Genomic DNA, 21271 nt, shown 5'->3' with positions numbered 1-21271 from the left:
GACACTTGCTATGGGCTAACTTATATCTCACCTCCTTCTGCCTCCCAAATGCATGGGTTTAAGCCTTACTCCTCAATGTGAGTATGTGGGTATTTGGAGATGAAGTCTTTAGGAGGTAATTAGAGTTAGATGAAGTGATAAGGGTAGGACCCTCATGATGATATTAGTGGCTTCATAAAAAGAAACAAGAAAAGAGAGATTGTTCTCTCTGCCATGTGAGGACACGGGGAGAAGGCAGCCATCTGTAAGCCAACAAGATTCTCACCAGGAACAGAATTGGCCAGCATCATGATCTTAGACTTCCCAGTCCCCAAAACTGTGAGAAATAAATGTCTATTGTTTAAGCCAGCCAGTCTATGGTATTTTGTTATCCCAGCCTGAACACACTAATATGGCACTCAAATATTTGTTGAATTAATTAATGACGAGAACTCATTCTAGGTATTGCAAATACTTAACATCTTCCTAAGCTCCGAAATAATGGCAATTTAAGCAAAGCAGGTGTGTGTGTGTGTGTGTGTGTGTGTGTGTGTGTGTGTGTAAAAGATATGTATGTACCTACAATATGTCAGGTACTTGCTGAGTACTTTATGTAGAATATTTCATTTAATTGTCACAAAGTCCCTAAATAGTAAACACAGGTGAAGAAATTATAGGCCAGAAAGGAGAAGGAATTTACCCAAAGTCATGCAGCTAGTACATCATGTGTGCAGGTTTTAGACTTGGCAGTGTGACTTAAACCCATAGCAAAAACTCTACACTCCTCTGCCACTGTCATGCTGCAACAGGCCACCCTGGATCTTGCTCTTGATGTGCTTATAATCTAATAAGATTGACAAGAGAATGACAAGAGAAATATACCTAGCAATAATACAAAGAAGACTATGGGGGGATAGTATAAAAGAGGCCAATATGTTGCTGTAGAGAATAGAGACAAGAAAGATTAATTTGAGATGGTGTTGACTGTGGGGGGTTTCAGGGAGGAATGTGGCATTTGAGCTGGATTTGATGGTGGACACTGTTGGGAGTTAGAAAAGTCACTTCAGGTGCATAGAACCTAGAAAGATCAGGAAGGGAGAAAAGTCCTAGATGTGTCCTGGAAACTAAGGTTAATCTGGTTGGTATGGGCACTACCTGTGCAGTTAGATGATAAGGGCTGGGATCCCAAATGCTGGGCTAGAGATCAAAGGAAATGTAACGATTTTTGTTGTGTTATTAATGGAGAAAGTTTACCTGAAGGAGCTGCCAGAGCAATGCCTGAAGCTATAACTCAAAAGGCAAGAAGAAGGCAAAAATGAGCTCTTGCTGGATAAAATGTTTTGAGAGGCTTCTGACTCTGTTTGCCACATTATAAAAGGGCAATTGTGGATCTCTCACTCTAGGTCCAGAGCACAGCCTCATACATCTTAGACCCAAAATGTTCTAAAGCGAACAAAAATAGATAATGAAAGAAACTGGGTTATTCCCTGGCCTTTGGACAGTTTTTGCCAATTTGATTTCATAGGTGAAGTAACTAAGCCTGGAAGAATTGAGTTGCCCTGGATTACACAACCAAAAGATTGGGACATTGATTTTAGGTCTCATGACCATTGCTGCTATGTCCTGATACAGCAGTGGAAAAGGCTCTAAGGATGTGTTTGTCCAAGATGGAGTTGTCAGATTTTAAGCTGTTTCAGATAAATCTCTCCAGGTAGCTGTGAAGCAAGTCTAAGGATTTTGGATGGAGGCTCCCATGATTCTCACTTCCAAGTTCTTCCAGGGAAAAGAGAAAAGCCAAGACCACCTGAAAGATGCATTTTAGGGAGACAAAGTGGCATGGTAATTATTAGCTGTATCTGTTACCTCATTTTATAAAATGGGGTAAGTAATATACGTGGTTGTATGGATTCACTGAAGGGATGCATGTAATGTGCTTAGCACAGTGCTTGTTTCTGGAGCACACCACATCTTTTTCTTTCCAGCACATAGTTCTCACATCACCCTCACACAGCCCCTCTCTCATAAGGGTAAGAGACCCTAGCCCTCAGCACTTATTACATTCCACACTAAATCTAGAAGCCTCACTATCCCTTGGGATGTCATCTCCTAGAACCGGGAACAAGAAGAGAATATTTCTGGGTACTTTGATGTAGAATTAGTAACATTAACTTTCTTTGCCTAAGTCAATGCAAATTACTTTCTATCATTTTCAGTTCATGCTTTATGCATTTCCTGTAAGAGGAAAGCCATGCTGGTCTTCAATGGTGTAAGAGAAAAATCCCAAGAAGATTCTGTTGCCAAACCACCTCATTATAGCTTCCACTGAGAGGGCACCAAAAGAGCAGAGGGATATCCTAAGAGTGTCACCATAGTAACATCATAACACATTGGAACAGAGTAAAGTGGAGGCAATGACTTGCATAGTCATCGACAGACATAGACTCACAGTCATATTGTTCTAGAGAGCAGTGCTCACTCAAATAAGATTTGTGGGAGGGTCTTCCTATTAATTTCAGTAGTCTGATTACCCAGTGTCATTGTGTGCTAACCATGATTATTACAGGCAGGTTACTAACAAATAGCAGACATTCTCAGAGTCCTTCTTTTCATACGAAGCAATGAGAGATAACACAACTGTCTACTTAACAAATCTTCAAAAGTAGGGCACACTTCCTCCTCATCTATTTTGATTTTACTTTCAAAAGCTTGACTAGTCATGATCCTGGATATATTGTCTCCATGTTTTATGAGGCATCTCTGGGTCCTGAAAATGAATGCGCATGGCTCATCCTAAGCACCAAAATAATGGCAATTTAAACAAAGCAGATGTGTGCATATGTGTGTGTGTACAAAAGATATGTATAATATAGAAATATATATGGTATATATAAAGATATTTATATAAATTTTTATATATATCTGATATATATATATATAACTTTTTTTTTTTAATTTTTTTTTTCAACATTTTTAATTTATTTTTGGGACAGAGAGAGACAGAGCATGAATGGGGGAGGGGCAGAGAGAGAGGGAGACACAGAATCGGAAACAGGCTCCAGGCTCCGAGCCATCAGCCCAGAGCCTGACGCGGGGCTCGAACTCACGGACCGCGAGATCGTGACCTGGCTGAAGTCGGACGCTTAACCGACTGCGCCACCCAGGCGCCCCTATGTATATAACTTTTTAAGCAATTTTGAACCATGACAGGAGTCCATGTGTCCAGCATGTTTCCTGCTAGCATAATTCTTACCATTTATGATGACACTGGATGTCTATAATCATTTCCTCTAAAATCCACATTACATCAATCCCATTTTGGAGAAGTGGAACTGAGGCATGAAAAGGTCACAGGGTTTGAGGTCTGGGGAAGACCTGTGACACTGTTCAAAGTTGTATCAGTGCAGTGAAACAAGAGGGTGCAATTTGGAATCATTATGGACAATGGCCTGCCTTCAGTTCTATAGGAGTAAAGTGAATGTGCTTTCTTAAATTATTTTTTTAATTGATTTTATTTAAATGAAATTGTGATCTCTCCTCCTGCTCTTTAGATCTGTTTGTATTTTTCACAGTGATCCAACGTCCTTTCAGATCTCCTTACCAGAATGTGTTTTTTTTTGGGGGGGGGGCGTTGTTTGCTTTTTAAACCACTTGAAAAATGACTCTTCTCAGGAGAGAAGCATGATGTTTTTGTTTTAGTTTGACACAAGCCACATGTATAGTACACTTGTGGTCTGCCTCAGTGCTGTGAAAAACGGAGAACAATTCTTTTCTAGGAATTGTCCTAAAACAGGTGTTTAGATGTGATCCAAGGAGAGTTAGTTGCTGGGAGAATCAGAGTCTAAGGTAGTCTTGTGTAAAGACACCATGGCCTGGCTCCCCCAAACCAATTTGAGAGAGACTTCAACATCTGTCTAAAATGGGGAAATCAGACTGTGTGCTCAATGGGTTTGAGGAGTGAAAATCAAAGTGATTCATACAGAAGGGGATAGGAAGACAGAGAAGAGGCTTCCAGCTTATATACACCCCTTCCTCCTCCAAGTAGGAAAATAAAGGGGATCTCATATGGACTTTCTTTTGAAAGGGGAAAAAAACACAGCTTTACTGTGATCAATGCCCACGACCCTGCCCAATAAGTCACTCATTAACTCCCAACTGCCATGTATGGAAAACCAAGAAAAGTCTTTGTGCCTCCTCAACTCTCCTTGAATATCTGTGGAAAGAAATGAAAGAAGTAAACTGTTCCACTGTCCGACTGAAGGTGACTGTTAATGAACAAGGAGGCTTTCCAAACCACCCCCTGCCTTCCTGGCCTAAAAAAGAAACAAGATTATCCTTTTCACATCCTAATTAAGGCAAGACACAGAAATGAGGGGATCACTTGTCCTGCCCTACTTTAGCTTCCAGCTGTTTTACCTACTCAGGACCCCATTTCCTCAAGATTCCAATTAGATTTGATACACTGCTCAATACTAATTTCCTCCTAAGATGCTACTTCACCATTTGGAAGGCCCCTTGGGCTAAATAATTATTGACTTCTAAATGGCCTCCAGCCAGTTTCAGATATGATAGTGTTTCATGTCCAGTGATATGAAAGACTTGCCTTGGGTATTGAACAGCTTCGATGATGCTTTTCCGGGGAAAAACATCTCTCTGAAAGGTTTTTAGAAAAGTTTTAGTTAAACTTTTTCCCAAGTCTTACTAATGCTCAGGTAGAGTCTCTATAGAGATGAATGGATAATTTCCTTCCTTTTATTTATTCTTTTTCTTCCCCTCCCCATATCCCTCCCTCTTTCCTTCTTCCTTTCTTTCTCTTCCCTCCTTTGTTAGTTTGTACTGAAGAGGACTTATAACAGCTGGGTAACTCAAGGATTTCTACCCAATGTCCTAGAAGAACAAGGTTTCTACCCAATGTCCTAGAAGAACAATTCTCCTTTTCTCTAAAATGGCATTACACTTTCATCCCTTTTCCTTGTCTTGTTGCGTTCCTGTGTTCTGTTGATCTCAGCAGATGCTAAACTAGGCTTCCATAGGTTTCCATTTGAAGTTGCTCCTCCTGGCTGCTCAAATTGTACGCAGAGTCAACATCAAAAAACAAAATGAAAGCACAAGTGAAGAGTTGGAAGGACCCCCAAGACCTTTGTCTCAGTGGCTTGCATAGCCCTACAGCATTTACTGGAGATGGACGGCAGGGAACTCATATTTATCAAGCACTTGGAATGTGCTAGGAATGATGCTGGGACCAAATACTTACAATGACCAAATATTTACAATGACCTTGGTATGATTACCACCCCCCCCCCCCATTTTAGACTTTGGGAAACTTGTGCAGGACTCATACAGGCTGCCTATCTTATTCTCAGTCCCCATTTGTCATCACCCTGCATCCATCAGCTCTGTGTAAGAACTGAGATTAGTGTTTAAGGATGGAGTTTGGTATAGAAAGCATCCCTGGTTCCCTCAGTTCCAGTGCATTTATAGTGGCTGGCTTCCCATATCTTAAGCACACATTAGGTGTAATTTCACTGTCTGCCTCAAGACTTCCCACAGCTGTGGGAGCTTGCTCAGCCCAGGAGTGATACCAGTGTCTGTGCTGCAGGGAGGCTACTTAAGGCCCCTAGGGACAATGAACAGTGAATGAGAGCCAGTGAATAAATGCTCCGTCCTCTTATCCTTGAGATGGACAATGACGGAAGGCATTCTTTACATGACAGAGATCCAAGTCCCAAGTGGCCAGTTGATATTTCATCCTTATATTGGCTTTTCCTGCTTCTTCTCCCACTCATGCTTTTCTCATTCCTGCTTCCTGGGCTAGATAAACTAACTGCATCAAGTCTTTGTCTCAGGCTCTGATGTGGGGGGGGAGTCAAAAGCAATATTTGGGGTCCTGGTAGGTGGCAATAAGGCCCACCGCGAGTACCATAGAATAAAGGAGAAAGTTACTGTTATGAGTCCTATAGGAAAATAAGCCGGACTAAACTAGAGAGAGGTCCTGAAGCAGAGAACACAGTTCCAAGCCAGGAACTCTAAAAAAATGTTCCCTTAAGTAGAACTCTTTGAGAAAATATATGCAAAGTGTCATTAAACTGCCCAGAAGGAAATAACATCAAAACATTAACTGGTTTTCTCTTCTGAGTAAATCTTCAATGGAAGTTCCTCTGATCTTCCTCACTTGTATTTATTTATGTCTTGACTTCCCCCCTGGGGAATCTCAATCCCTGTCACTGGAGATAATGACCATTTTTTCCCTCTCCTCAAACTAGGTAGAATAATACACTTAGCCATCATTCTCTACCTAGAAGGCAGCACAGCTTGTTAGTTCAGAATAAGCTGTGGGTAATAGGTCAAGCTCCAGTCAGCTGGGTGACTTAGTATTGTCAAGTTTTGCTACATAAACAATGGTGCGAATTCAGGGGCTTAAAACCAAAAAGGTTAATGTCGTGCTTGTGCAACATGCTTATCTTGGGTTGATGGGGGTGTTAAGGGGACTCTGCTCCTGTATCTCCCACTGAAGGACCCAGGCTGTGGAGCTGCCATGTTCCAGAATGTTAATAGTCACTGTGGTAGAGTTAAAGAGGGCAAAGCTCTCCAGCCTTCTGTCTGAAAACAACATTTGCTTGTTTTGTTCATTGGCTGAAGAGAGTTGTGTGGTCATGCCTGGGTTCCACCAAAAGAGAAAGTACAACTGAACTTCCAGGTGAGAAAAGAGAGAGAAAAGCAGGATATTTGTGAAAAATATCTATCATGTCTGGACAATCATTTAACCTAGGCATCAGTGTCCTCCTCATGTACATGGGGAAGTTTACTTTATGAGGTTGTTGTGAGGGTTGCCTGAGAAATTGCTCAAGCACGGGGCATGTAGTCATTACTCAATAAACTCTGCTAATCTGACCATGATCCTTTGTACACCTGAAATATAATGTTCAGATTTATCCTAATATTTCCCAAATCTCTGCAATTAAATAACAACAATTTTTAGAAAATGATTTTCCATAAATTTTATTTTCCAGCCTTTAAAAATGATCCTGGTGCCTCTTCTCTGAATTTCTCCAAGTTTTAAGATATGGATTCTAGCACAGTGCTCCCCACATAGAAAGGACTAGATTACAACCACGCAATGAGAAAATACTTTGTTTTGAAGGAAAGCTACACATATATAAAATGATAATCACTGTATTTATTGTTTATAACAAGTGCTATTCTTGTGCAGATAGATTCAGCTTAAGTTCATTAGAACAGTATGGGTCTCATTAGAAAGAACATATTATTATGCTCGAAAAACTATGGCTGGACATGAAGTTATTATAAGGGTCTGGGCTCCTTCAGTTAAGTATGCTATTACAATTTCAATGGAACCATTATCTTGTCAACAGAACACATGGTAAAACTCTCAGGGGCTGCCTCTGACTTCATGAGAGTTGGTAGACTCTGGTTTTCCCTAGGGACAGCAGGGGCCTGGTAGGATCTGAGCAGGGGCCTGAGTCATGAGCTGTAGTCCCCTGTCCCTCATCACTTCAGGTTTGGTCTTGGAAAGCCAGCATTTTGAGGATCTAATCATAAGACTTTCTCACTGTCCTTGGGCTGGGTCATCCCCCCACCCCCTCATCTTGTTCTCACATGATGGTCATGGACTCCTAGTTTTATAAGGTGTTCTTTATTTTGACAGAATTTGGGCCCTGAACTTTGTTCAGTGAGTGTCTTAGCTCATGTGGACCCCGGGGTTGTTTATGTTTTCAGGACCTGCTATTGAGAAACTCTAAAGAAGTTTATTTTACAGAGCGAGTTTGCTTTTGCCAGAATGAATTCATTTGCTCAAGTTATTTTTAAAATGTGCTTTTTCTTAGCTTCTTAGAGAAGCTCTCGTCTCTTCTTTGTGTGCGTCTGCGTCAGAAAACACTGCCAATCTCTTGATGGAAGCCCAAGAAAATGTCTAGTCAAAGAGGGTCAAAGATGGTTCTCGGCTTTGAACAGAACAGCCTCTATACACTGAATGCTGGGTTAAAACACTGTGCTGCTGGGCCCAGGAGCTGAAATGCTTGATGCTTCTAGAACCACGGAGGCCATGCAAATGAGTGTCAAACTGCTTCTACAGGTGTGTGTAGGAGGAGACACCATAGATGGATATTCATCCAGGAGAACACCCGCTGCAGTCAATTGGAACCACCACACGGTCCAGCAGCAGAGAGATTGCTGGAGGCAATGTGTAGGGGCACAACCCTCTACCTCATCTGAGTTAAATGGGCTGACTCATCAAACTACCTTGCAAACTTTGTATTTCACAACTGGTTTTTAAAAACAACTCTTAAAGACATGTGTTCTTTATATAAATCTTTCTTTTTCAACTGTTTATTTTTGAGAGAGAGATAGAATGCATAAGAACAGGGGAGGGACAGACTGGGAGACAGAGGATCTGAAGGGGGCTCCGCACTCACAGCAGAGAGCCTGATGTGGGGTCCAAATTCACAAACCCTGAGATCGCAACGTGAGCTGAAGTCAGACACTTAACTGACTCAGCCACCCAGGTGCCCCAAGGGCATATATTCTTAACTTTTAGGGGGATCAGAAACCCCATTGAGAATCTGATTAAGGCTATGGACCCACTCCCCAGAAAAATGCACAAATGTGTAAACTTTTGCTTAAAATGTCAGTAGTATTATCGGGATAATATCCAAGAATGGCCAAGAAGGTCCACACATTCCCTCGCTTCAGAATTGGAATGAACTTTAAACCTGAGATTAATGGTCTATGAATACTATTCATTCTTTTAGAAATTTCTAAGTTTCTGCTTCATGGCAGGCACTATGCTGGAAGCTGGGGATGCAAGAATGTATAAGACAAGGACCAACCTTGTGAAGTTCAGTATGATGGAAGACAAATCCATAAGAATGATGCATAATAATGACTTAAGTGCCATGCTAGAACTCTAAGCAGAGAGACTTAAAGGAGTCCTGAAGGGAAGGTAATTAGTTCAACACATATACTATGTGCCAGGTGATTGGGAATGAGCTAGTGCACAGACATGATCTCAACCATAGGCGAATCCAGATTGGCAAGTAAAGTTCATCAGGGGAAGACATGTGTATGCCTGGCAGCGGGGGCAGCATGTGCACTAGTCAACAATGGGAGTGACCAGAGTTGGGGAACTACAAACAGCTCCTCAGAGGAAGGAGAGAGCAGGAGTGCTGACAGCAAAGGGTGGAGGGGCTCTCTGGGTCAGATCCCAAAGGTCCTTGTGCTTCACCATGGAGTGCGGGCTTTATGTTGTGTCCAAGGTTGTCGCTGAGGGTTTTTTTTTAAAGCAAGTGAATAAGAACAAGGAGGAGATTCTATGAGAAAGATCACTTTTGGCCTTCTGTGGAGAAAATGGATTGATCGAGGCGGGTGGGGTCTGTGTGAAAAGACCAGAAGGGAGGAAGCTGTTGAGTTAATGTGAATGGGAAATGAGAGGTCCTGATAGTGGCAGTGGCAATGGTGGGGACAGAGTTGAAAAACAGGATGAGGCTTCTGGATAGTACCTCACACACACTCTTTCATGCCCTAGACTGACTTTGTCCCAAGGCAATGCTCTCTGTTCTATGCAGTGAGTAGTGTTGTGTTCTATGCAGTGAGGTAGTGACTATTAACAGTCAGTGTTAATAATGTTTATTATTTAACATTAATAAAATAATGTTGCTACTGAAGTGATATCTCCTGGAATCACACTGTAAGTTGCAGTTGAATAATCAGATGTGGGCATTCTACATTCAGTTCCTTAATGATGAGGATAATGATGGTAATAGCTGCAACTCAATTTTATTGATTAATTACTCTGTGCCCACTGCCCTTCCAAGCATTCTGCATGTATTAACCCACTTATTCGTCAAACAACTGAGAGCAAATGTCTGTTCCTGTTTGCATCTTAGGAGCCCCCCCCCCCCACCAGTCCCATGCTGGAAGCTGGGGATGCAAGGATATATAAGACAAGTACTTTCTATAGAATTCCATTCACGTGAAACTCTACAACAGGCAAACCTAACTATTGTGACAGCATTATCTGTGGCTGTCCTGGACCTACTCTATTCTCATGCCTATTGAATAGACGAGAATGTTGAAGCAGGACAGAGGGGTTAAATACCTTGTCCAAGGTCACACAGACATGAAGTAGAAAAACAGAGATTTGAGTTTTAGATGTCTCAGCTCCAGGACCCACACTCCTATGAACTCTACTCTGCCTATGACAGAATCTAGTCTTTCTCCATAGAATACAGTATGAGCATTAAATGGACTTTTTCAATTTGTCCTGAACATTCTGAATAATCACACGATAAAAAGGTTTCCACATCACTAACGTCTCCAGAAACAGATTTGGAGACGTACATGAAGCAAAATTCTGGGCGTGAATGTTTTCGCAGATTCAGGCTCCAAAGAACAGAAAAGCAGAAAAAACAAACAATGGTGTTTTTAAACAATGAATGTTGTTTTCCTCTAACCATAAGGGAGTTTTAAAACTTGACAAATCCATTCAGCTTTCAAAGCATTCCATATTCCCCACCCACAAGCAAATGCCAGAAGGTGCCAGTTTGAGCCAACTCTGAGCTCAGGAGTGATTTTCTAAGTAATGGATCAGATTTCTTAAATATCCATACTCCACAGATAAATACTTACCACTGTCCTAATTGGTCTGATGAAAACTGCTTAGCCATTTATCAAGCTATTAATTCAAAAAGAAAATTTCAGCAAGAGAGGAGATAGCGAGGCACAAATGCAGCAACAGCAAATGATAGGATTTTACTACTTTGAAAAGATTGAACATCCTTAAGGTCTTTGAAATTTTAGGGCTACATTGTGCATGGGCTCAATTTTAATGTTTTTTTTTTAACATTTATTTTTGAGAGAGAGAGAGAGAGAGAGTGTGTGAGCAGGGGAAGGAGCAGAGAGAGAGGGAGACACAGAATCCAAAGCAGGTTACAGGCTCTGAGCCGTCAGCACAGAGCCCCAACACTGGGCTCGAACTCATGAACCGTGAGATCATGACCTGAGCCAAAGTCGGGTGCTTAACTGACTGAGCCACCCAGGTGCCCCAGCATAGGTTCAATTTTAACGAAGGTCTTTCGGGGTGGGGGGGGAATGTTTCTGATTATATAAAGAGCAGTTTCCTTAATTTGCAGGGACAGATTCTTTTGGAGAAGACAAAGAAAATCATATTTAATATACTCATTATATTTATTTAGCTAACGTTTTTTGGGAAGCATGCCCTGTGCCTGATACCATGCTATGCACTGAGATACAAAAATGAAAAGATAGGTTTTGTTCTCTAGCCTAGTCATGGAAACAGAGAAGCAAAGGTATAGTGTGATAGATCCAACAAAAGAGAATGCATTAGCAAGTGAGAAGTGAGGTTAGAGTTGAATAGAAAGTGTGCGGCAAAGATTTTGGATTTGATTTTGTAAATGATGCAGAGTTATTAAACAGAAATGACCATGAGATTGTACAAGGATCATGCTGTTGTCAATGTGAAGAATGGGTTGAGATGGGGAGACATTCAAGGCAGGATGAGTTCCACTTTTTTCAAGTTTACTAGATTTTGATAAATGTTTACACCTATGTAACCATCACCCCAATCAAGATACCGAACATTTTCATCACTCCCAAGAGATCCCTTGGGCCCTTTGCAGTAAATACCATCCATTCTTGGCCCACATCACAACAGATTAGTTTTGCCTGTTGAGGTTTACAGTTATACAATAAGTACTCTCAGGCTGGGACTAGGGAGGTCCTAAGATGCAAACTGGAACAGACATTCACTCTCAGTTTCATGGTAGCATAGCCCCTACAACGCACCCTGTACCATGCTCTTTTGTATGTTTTTGCTCAGTGTACTGTTTTTGAGATTTTGTTACGTATTTCAGCAGTTCATTCCTTTTTATTCCAGTGTATTTATTCCATGTTATAAATATATTATAATTTGTTTATCCACTTCTACATTGATCGTCATCTGAGCTGTTTCCATTTTGGTACTTTTATGACTATAGCTTCTATGAACAGTTGTGTGCAAATATTTCTGTGGACGTTTTTTTCATTTCTCTTGGGGAAATATTTAGGAGTGAAATTGCTGGCTTATATGGCAATATGTATTGAACTTCACAAGACTGTTCAAAAATAGTCAAAAGTGGTTTTAATACTTTGTATGAGAATTTCAGTTGCTCCACAGCCTAATAATTATCAACCTTTAACTATGTTAGTTTTAATTTTCATTCCATGACAATATTTGGCATGATTTTAGGTAATGATTGGCCATTTATGTATTAGTGTGAAATATATCCTTGAATCTTTTGGGCATTAAAAACATTGGGTTGTCTTCTTGATATTGACAAGTAGTTTTATTATATATGAAAAGTAGTTTTCATAATTTCAGAATTATGTTCTGGCTACAAGATCTATGTCAAATATGTGCATTGTATAGATCTTCTCCAGCATAGCTTGTCTGAGTTCCACTATTCATAAAAATCATTCCACAACATTCTGATACCTCCCTTTTTGCTTTCCAATACATTACCCCTCGTCCCCCAAATACACACAATTTAGAGATCATCTAATCTTGTATTACAAGTGCTAGTTTCCAAGTAGTAATTCCGTTGTGGTCAAAGAACAAACTTTGTATGACTTGAATCCTTTTAACTTATTGAGATTTGTTTAATGGCCCAGAATATGGTCTATCTTGGTGTTCCATGTGCTCCTGAAAATAACATATAATCTACTGTTGTTGAGTACAGCTGTGTTCTATAAATGTCACATCAAGTTGGTTGATAGTCTTATTCAAGTCGTTATATCCTGATTTGGATATAGATTTTCTTCTTTAAAGTCTTTCATTAAAATGGAGTCTATGCACAATCTAGTTCTAAAATTTGTTTTCTTGTTCCATCAAACATTGAGAGTCTTTAAATCTCTAGCTATAATTATAGATTTGTTTACTTCTCCTTACAGTTCTTGCTTTGTGTATTTTGAAGCTGTTACTAGGTAAACAAGCACTAAGGGTTGTTATGTCCTCTTGCTGAACTGACTCCTTTAGTATTACAAAATATTCTTTCTTTCTGGTAACATTCTTTGCTCTAAAATATGCTTTTGTGATACTAATTACAGTCACTCCTGCTTTCTTTTTATTAGTATTGGTATGGTGTATCTTTTTCAATCTTTTTATTTTTAATCTGTCCTTTATTTTTAAGATGTGTCTTGTTGGGGGGCACTTGGGTGGCTCAGTCAGTTGAGTGCCTGACTTCGGCTCAGGTCATGACCTTGGTCTGTGGGTTCAAGCCCCACATCAGGCTCTGTGCTGACAGCTTGGAGCCTGCTGCGGGTTCTGTCCCCCTCTCTTTCTGACCCTACCCCACTCATGCTGTCTCTTTCTCTTTCTCAGAAATTAATAAACATTAAAAAAAAATGGGTCTTGTTGCTAGCATACAGTTGGATCTTGTTTTTTTTTTTAATCCAATTTGACACTTTCTACCTTTTAACTTAGAATATTTACACTTAAATCTCTTTAAAAGATAATTAAGTAAAACTATTAACAATAAAGCATTGAGCTTATAGCATATGTAGAACTAAAATCTGAGGCCACAATAGCACCAAAGGTGGGAAGGGAGAAATGGAATTATACTACTGAAAAGTTCTTAAACTATATGTTGTGTAGTATATTACTTGAATATAGACTGAGAAGTTAAAAATGTATGGAAGGAGGAGCCAAGATGGCAGAACAGCATGGAAGTTTTTTTGTGTGTCTCGTGTCCATGAAATAAAGCCAGACCAACACTAAATCATCCTGCACGCCTAGAAAACTGGTTGGAGGATTAACACAACAATCTGCACAACCTGAACCACAGAATTCATCAGGTACGTGGCACAGAGAGGTGAACTCGGGGAGCAAGAAGGTGCGGGAAGGGAGGTGCTTTTGCGAGCAGAGAGAGGATGCAGACTGGGGGTGGGGGGAGAATACGGGAAAAGCACCCCTCCCCAAAAGCAGCTGCAGAGAAAGTGGAAAATTGGAAACAGCCGCAGGGACTAAACTTTAAAAAGGGAGAAAGGAGAAAGGAGAAGGTTTAAATTCCATTAAGACTATAAACAGGGGGAGCGCAGAGTCTCAAACTCTGCAGCCCAATACCTGGAGGTGCTCTGGTGGGAAGGGCGAATCCCCAGGAGCAGAGTGGGGTCCAAGGGGTTCTCGGTCCACACCAGGACAAGTGGTTCCACTGCTGGAAGGACATTTGGTAGAGGCTATGAGGCCACGTGGTCCCAGCAGACCCCAGAGAACAACCACATACGCTGGTGCTGGAACAAGGTCATTAAGGGTGAAGCCTGGTGCCAGATGTGTGTTGTGATTTTCCATAATCCCTGAAATGCTGCTCCTACACCATCTTGCAAACTTTTTCTGGGGAGGGCTGGCAGCTGGCCGGTCTCTGGGCATCGGCAGCAGCATGGTCCCGCAAACGTTCCTAGGTGTGGCCAGCACTAAGCCATTGCTTGGTGAGATCCTCCACAAAGGGGCGGAACGGGTCGAGGCCGCAGTCCGTCAGAAGTAACGTACCGGGAAAAACAGCCGCATCTGAGACAAAACTTGGGAGGGAGGTGCTGCATGGGGCTTGGTCACGGACTGTGTAAAAGTGGGGAGTGGACGGAAGCCGAAGACAAAGGACAGGTGTGCGTTTGCTGACTGGGGAGAACAGAGTTCTGATACTAGAGACTGGGTAGCTGGGTGACACCACTTTCACCACTTCCACTTATGCGTATACCCACCTACAAGTGCCACAAAAATCCACCCCAGTAAGCTAAGCAGCACCATCCAGTGGAGAATGGAGTTGTTACACTAAGCCCTGCCCAAATGGGCCAACCTCACTCTTCAAGAATACAAGTCTCACAGCCTGCTTAGTTTCTGGACTATAAAGTACTTCATAGTTTGACTTCTAGGGGAAAACGAAGTAATTTCAGTCGTATTTCAGTCTGTTAGCCAGTCCAGCTATTCAATTTTCTTTCTTTTTTCTCTTTTTTTTTTTCTTGAATACAGAAAGAGGAAAAAGTCATTTTTATTTTCAGTTTTTATTAAGAATATTTTTCTTTAATTTTTTTCTACTATATTTTTTACTTTTGTGTAAATTTTTTCAAATTCTATTTTACTCCCATAATTTCATTTTAGTCTACTTCAGTGTATTCATTTTCTCAAATTTTTAAATGATTTCTTTTTTTCTTTTCCCTTTTTCTCTCATCTATCAAGCCACTTTCAACACCCAGACCAAAACACACCTAGGATATAGCATCATTTATTCGATTATCTTTTGTGTGTGTTTTTAATTTTTTAATTTTAATATTTTTAAAATTTTACTTTTATTTAATTTTAATTTTTTTTACCTCATTAATTCCTTTTCTCCCTTCAAAATGACAAAACAAAGGAATTCACCTGAAAGGAAAGAGCAGGAAGAAACGATAGCCAGGGACTTAACCAACACAGATACAAGCATGATGTCTGAACCAGAATTTAGAATTATGATAATAAGAATACTAGGTGGAATTGAAAATAGGTTAAAATCCCTTTCTGCAGAGATAAAAGAAGTAAAAAATTGAAACATTAAAAATGTAACTGAGCTGCAATCTCGTATGGATGCAGTGGCGGCAAGGGTGGATGAGGCAGAACAGTGAATCAGTGTTATAGAGGACAAACTTATAGAGAATAATGAAGCAGAAAAAAAGAGGGAGATTAAGGCAAAAGAGCATGATTTAAGAATTAGAGAAATCAGTGACTCATTAAAAAGAACAACATCAGAATCACAGGGGTCCCAGAAGAGGAAGACAGAGAAATAGGGATAGAAGGGTTATGTGAGCAAATCAAAGCAGAAAACTTTCCTAACCTGGGGAGAGACACAGACATCAAAATCCAGGAAGCACAGTGGACTCCCATTAGATTCAAGAAAAACCGAGCATCAACAAGGCATATTATAGTCAAATTCACAAAATACACAGGCAAGGAGAGAATCATGAAAGCAGCAAGGGAAAAAAAAGTCCTTACCCTACAAGGGAAGACAGATAGGTTTGTAGCAGACCTATTCACAGAAACTTGGCAGGTCAGAAAGGAGTGGCAGGATATATTCAATGTGCTGAACCAGAAAAATATGCAGCCAAGAGTTCTTTATCCAGCAAGGCTGTCATTCAAAATAGGAAAAATAAAAAGTTTCCCAGACAAACAAAAATTAAAGGAGTTTGTGACCACGAAACCAGCCCTGCAAGAAATTTTAAGGGGGACTTTCTGAGGGGAGAAAAGAAGAAAATATATGGATAAAAATAAATAAATACCAAGAGCAACAAAGATTAGAAAGGATCAGAGAACACCACCCAAAACTCCAACTCTATAAGCATCATAATGGCATTAAATTCATATCTTTCAGTACTCACTCTAAACGTCAATGGACTCAATGCTCCAATCAAAAGACATAGGGTAGGAGAATGGATAAGAAAACAAGATCCATCTATATGCTGTTTACAAGAGACCCACTTTAGACCTAAAGACACTTTCAGATTGAAAATAAGGGGATGGAGAACATCTATCATGCTAATGGTCAAGAAAAGAAAGCCGGAGTAGCCATACTTATATCAGACAATCTAGACTTTAAAATAAAGACTGTATCAAGGGATGCAGACGGGCATTATATCATAATCAAGGGATCTATCTACCAAGAAGACCTAACAATTATAAACATTTATGCGCCAAATGTGGTAGCACCCAAATACATAAATCAATTAATCACAAACATAAAGAAACTCATCGACAGTAATACCATAATAGTAGGAGACTTCAACACCCCACTCACAACAATGGACAGATCATCTAATCAAAAAATCAACAAGAAAACAATGGCTTTGAATGACACACTGGACCTGATGGACTTAACAGATATATTCAGAACATTTCATCGTAAAGTAGCAGATTACACATTCTTCTCCAGTACACATGGAACGTTCTCCAGAATAGACCATATACTGGGACACAAATTAATCCTAAGTAAGTACAAAAAGATCAAGATCATACTGTGTATATTTTCAGACCACAACACTATGAAACTCGAAATCAACCACAAGAAAAAATTTGGAAAGGTAACAAATACTTGGAGACTGAAGAACATCCTACTAAAGAATGAATGGGCTAACCAAGCAGTTAAAGAGGAAATTAAAAAGTATAGGGAAGTCAATGAAAATGATAACACCACAACCCAAAACCTCTGGGACGCAGCAAAGGCAATCACAAGAGGAAAGTATATAGCAATCCAGGCCTTCCTAAAGAAGGAAGAAAGATCTCAGATACACAACCTAACCTTATGCCTTAGGGAGCTGGGAAAGAACAGCAAATAAAACCCAAAACCAGCAGAAGGCAGGAAATAATAAAGATTAGAGCACAAATTAAGGCTGTCAAAACCAAAAAAACAGTAGAACAGATCAATGAAACCAGGAGCTGGTTCTTTGAAAGAATTAACAAAATTGATAAACCACTAGCCAGTTTGATCAAAGTGAAAAAGGAAAGGACCCAAATAAATAAAATCAAGAATGAAAGAGGAGGGATCACAACCAACACAGCAGAAATAAAAACAATAATAAGAGAATATTATGGGCAATTATATGCCAATAAAATGAGCAATCTGGAAGAAATGGACAAGTTCCTAGAAACATATATACTACCAAAACTGAAACAGGAAGAAATAGAAAATTTGAACAGACCCATAACCAGTAAGGAAATTGAATTAGTAATCAAAAATCTGCCAAAAAACAAGACTCAGGGCCAGATGGCTTTCCAGGGGAATTCTACCAAACATTTAAGGAAAAGTTAACACCTATTCTCTTGAAGGTGTTCCAAAAAATAGAAATGGAAGGAAAACTTCCAAACTCCTTCTATGAAGTCAGCATTACCTTAATTCCAAAACCAGACAGAGAACCCACTAAGAAGGAGAACTATAGACCAATTTCCCTGATGAACATGGATGCAAAAATCCTCAACAGGATATTAGCCAATAGGATCCAACAATACATTAAAAAAATCATTCACCACGACCAAATGGGATTTATACCTGGGATGCAGGGATGGTTCAATATCCGCAAAACAATTGACGTGATTCATCACATCAATAAAAGAAAGGACAAGAACCATATCATCCTCTCAATAGATGCAGAGAAAGCATTTGACAAAATATAACATCCTTTCTTGATAAAAACCCTCAAGACAGTAGGGATAGAAGGAGCATACCTAGAGATCATAAAAGCCATATATGAATGACCCAACTCTAATATCATCCTCAATGGGGAAAAACTGAGAGCTTTCTCCCTAATGTCAGGAACAACACAGGGATGTCTACTCTTGCCACTGTTATTAACATAGTATTGGATGTCTTAGCCTCTGCAATCAGACAACACAAAGAAATAAAAGGCATCCAAATCAGCCAGGAGGAGGTCAAACTTTCACTCTTTGCAGATGACATGATACTCTCCATCTAAAACCCAAAAGATTCCACCAAAAAACTGCTAGAATTGATTCATGAATTCAGCAAAGTTGCAGGATATAAAATCAATGCACAGAAATCAGTTGCATTCCTATAGGCCAACAATGAAGTGACAGAAAGAGAAATCAAGGAATTGATCCCATTTACAGTTGCACAAAAAACCATACAATACCTATGAATAAATCTAACCAAAGAGGTGAAAAATCTATACACTGAAAGCGATAGAAAACTTATGAAAGAAATTGAAGACACAAAAAAAATGGAAAAAGATTCTATGCTCCTGGACAGGAAGAACAAATATTGTTAAAATGTTGATACTACCCAAAGCAATCTACATACTCAATGCAATCCCTATCAAAATAACACTAGCATTCTTCACAGAGCTAGAACAAATAATCCTAAAATTTGTATGGAACCAGAAAAGACCCTAAAGAGCCAAAGCGATCTTGAAAAAGAAAACCAAAGCAGGAGGCCTCACAATCACAGACTTCAAGCTATACTACAAAGCTGTAATCATCAAGACAGTATGGTACTGGCACAAGTACAGACACTCAGATCAATGGAACAGAATAGAGAACCCAGAATTGGACCCACAAATGTATGGCCAACTAATCTTTGACAAAGCAGGAAAGAATATCCAATGGAATAAAGACAGTCTCTTCAGCAAGTGGTGCTGGGAAAACTGGACAGCGACATGCAGAAGAATGAACTTGGACCACTTTCTTACACCATACACAAAAATAAACTCAAAATGGATGAAAGACTCAATGTAAGACAGGAAGCCATCAAAATCCTCAAGGAGAAAGCAGGCAAAAACCTCTCTGATCTTGGCCGCAGCAACTTCTTACTCAACACGTCTCCGTAGGCAAGGGAAACAAAAGCAAAAATGAACTACTGGGACCTCATCAAAATAAAAAGCTTTTGCACAGCAAAGGAAACAATCAGCAAAACTAAAAGGCAACCAACAGAATGGGAGATGATATTTGTAAATGACATTATCAGATAAAGGGTTAGTATCCAAAATCTATAAAGAACTTATCAAACTCAACACCCAAAAAACAAATAATCCACTGAAGAAATGGGCAAAAGACATGAATAGACACTTCTCCAAAGACATCCAGATGGTCAACTGACACATGAGAAAATGCTCAACATCCCTCATCAGAGAATTACAAATCAAAACCACAATGAGATACCACCTGACACCTGTCAGAATGGCTAACATCAACAACTCATGCAACAAAAGATGCTGGCAAGGATGCGGAAAAAGAGGATCTCTTTTGCATTGATGTGGGAATGCAAGCTGGTGCAGCCACTCTGGAAAACAGTATGGAGCTTCCTCAAAAAACTAAAAATAGAGAACTACCCTATGACCCAGCAACTGCACTACTAAGTATTTATCCAAGGGATATTGGTGTGCTGTTTCGAAGGGACACATGCACCCCCATGTTTATAGCAGCACTATCAACAATAGCCAAAGTATGGAAAGAGCCCAAATGTCCATCAATGGATGAATGGATAAAGAAGATATGGTATATATACACAATGGAGTATTACTCGGCAATCAAAAAGAATGAAATCTTCCCATTTGCAACTATGTGGATGGAACTGGAGGGTATTATGCTAAGTGAAATTAGTCAGTCAGAGAAAGAGAAAAATCCTATGACTTCACTCATATGAGGACTTTAAGAGACAAAACAGATGAACATAAGGGAAGGGAAACAAAAATAATATAAAAACAGGGAGGGGACAAAACATAAGAGACTCATAAATACGGAATACAAACTGAGGGTTACTAGAGGGGTTGTGGGAGGGGGATGGGCTAAATGGGTAAAGGGCACTAAGGAATCTACTCCTGAAATCATTGTTGCACTTATATGCTAATTTGGATGTAAATTTTAAATAATAAAAAATAAAATAAAAAAAAGAAGTTAAAAATGTATGTATAGTATAGTATAGACCTTTATATACATCCATATATATGTGTATATATAGGTTAGTATACTACACTAGCAATCACTTAAAAGCAGAGTTACAATAAGCCAAGAAGAGATAAAAAGGAATCATAAAAAATAACACAAAACAGAAAAAAAAAGACAAAGAACAAATGGATCAAAATTAAAAAAAATAAACAAAGATGATAGATTTAACCTAAACCATATCAAAATCATGTTAAATGTAAATGTTCTAAAACATGATTAATTAGGTAATTAAAAGGTAGAGATTTTCAGATTAGATAAAAAAGCACTGGAGCTCTGGTCAGGTACTGACCTAAGCACCTTAGATAATCTCATTAAATCCTCTTGTAACAATCAGGAGGTATCAATCATGCCTTCAATTTCAAATATTAAAAAAAAAAATGATCCTCAGAGAGGTTATGTAACTTCTCCGCGGAGGGCTGGGATGCCCATAGTACTTGCTTCCTTCCCTTCCCTTCAATGCAGGGCAACTGCATTAGGTGCTGTGCTGCATGGCAATATGTACTGTTTAGGATGAAATCCAACTTAACTAGCTGATGACCATGGGCTGCATATATTTCTTTAAGATATGTTTCCTCATTTGTAAAGTAGAAATAATAATAGCCGCCTTAGAGTGTTGTGATGATACACTGAGAAAGTCCAGTGGGCAGTGTGTATTAACTGGGGATGGTCCTGGTACTTTAGGCCATCCCCTGCAGATCACAGGACAAACATCAATTGTACAATTCCACTTCAAAACCAAAACAGTGCTTGCTAAGAGTAACCATCACTACCCTCCTGCTCAACCTGCAGCATTACAGAAATAGAGCA

Source organism: Neofelis nebulosa, chromosome 12 (assembly GCF_028018385.1).
Source record: "Neofelis nebulosa isolate mNeoNeb1 chromosome 12, mNeoNeb1.pri, whole genome shotgun sequence".
NCBI classification, from domain to species: Eukaryota; Metazoa; Chordata; class Mammalia; order Carnivora; family Felidae; genus Neofelis; species Neofelis nebulosa.
Note: the sequence above shows the minus strand (reverse complement) of the source record.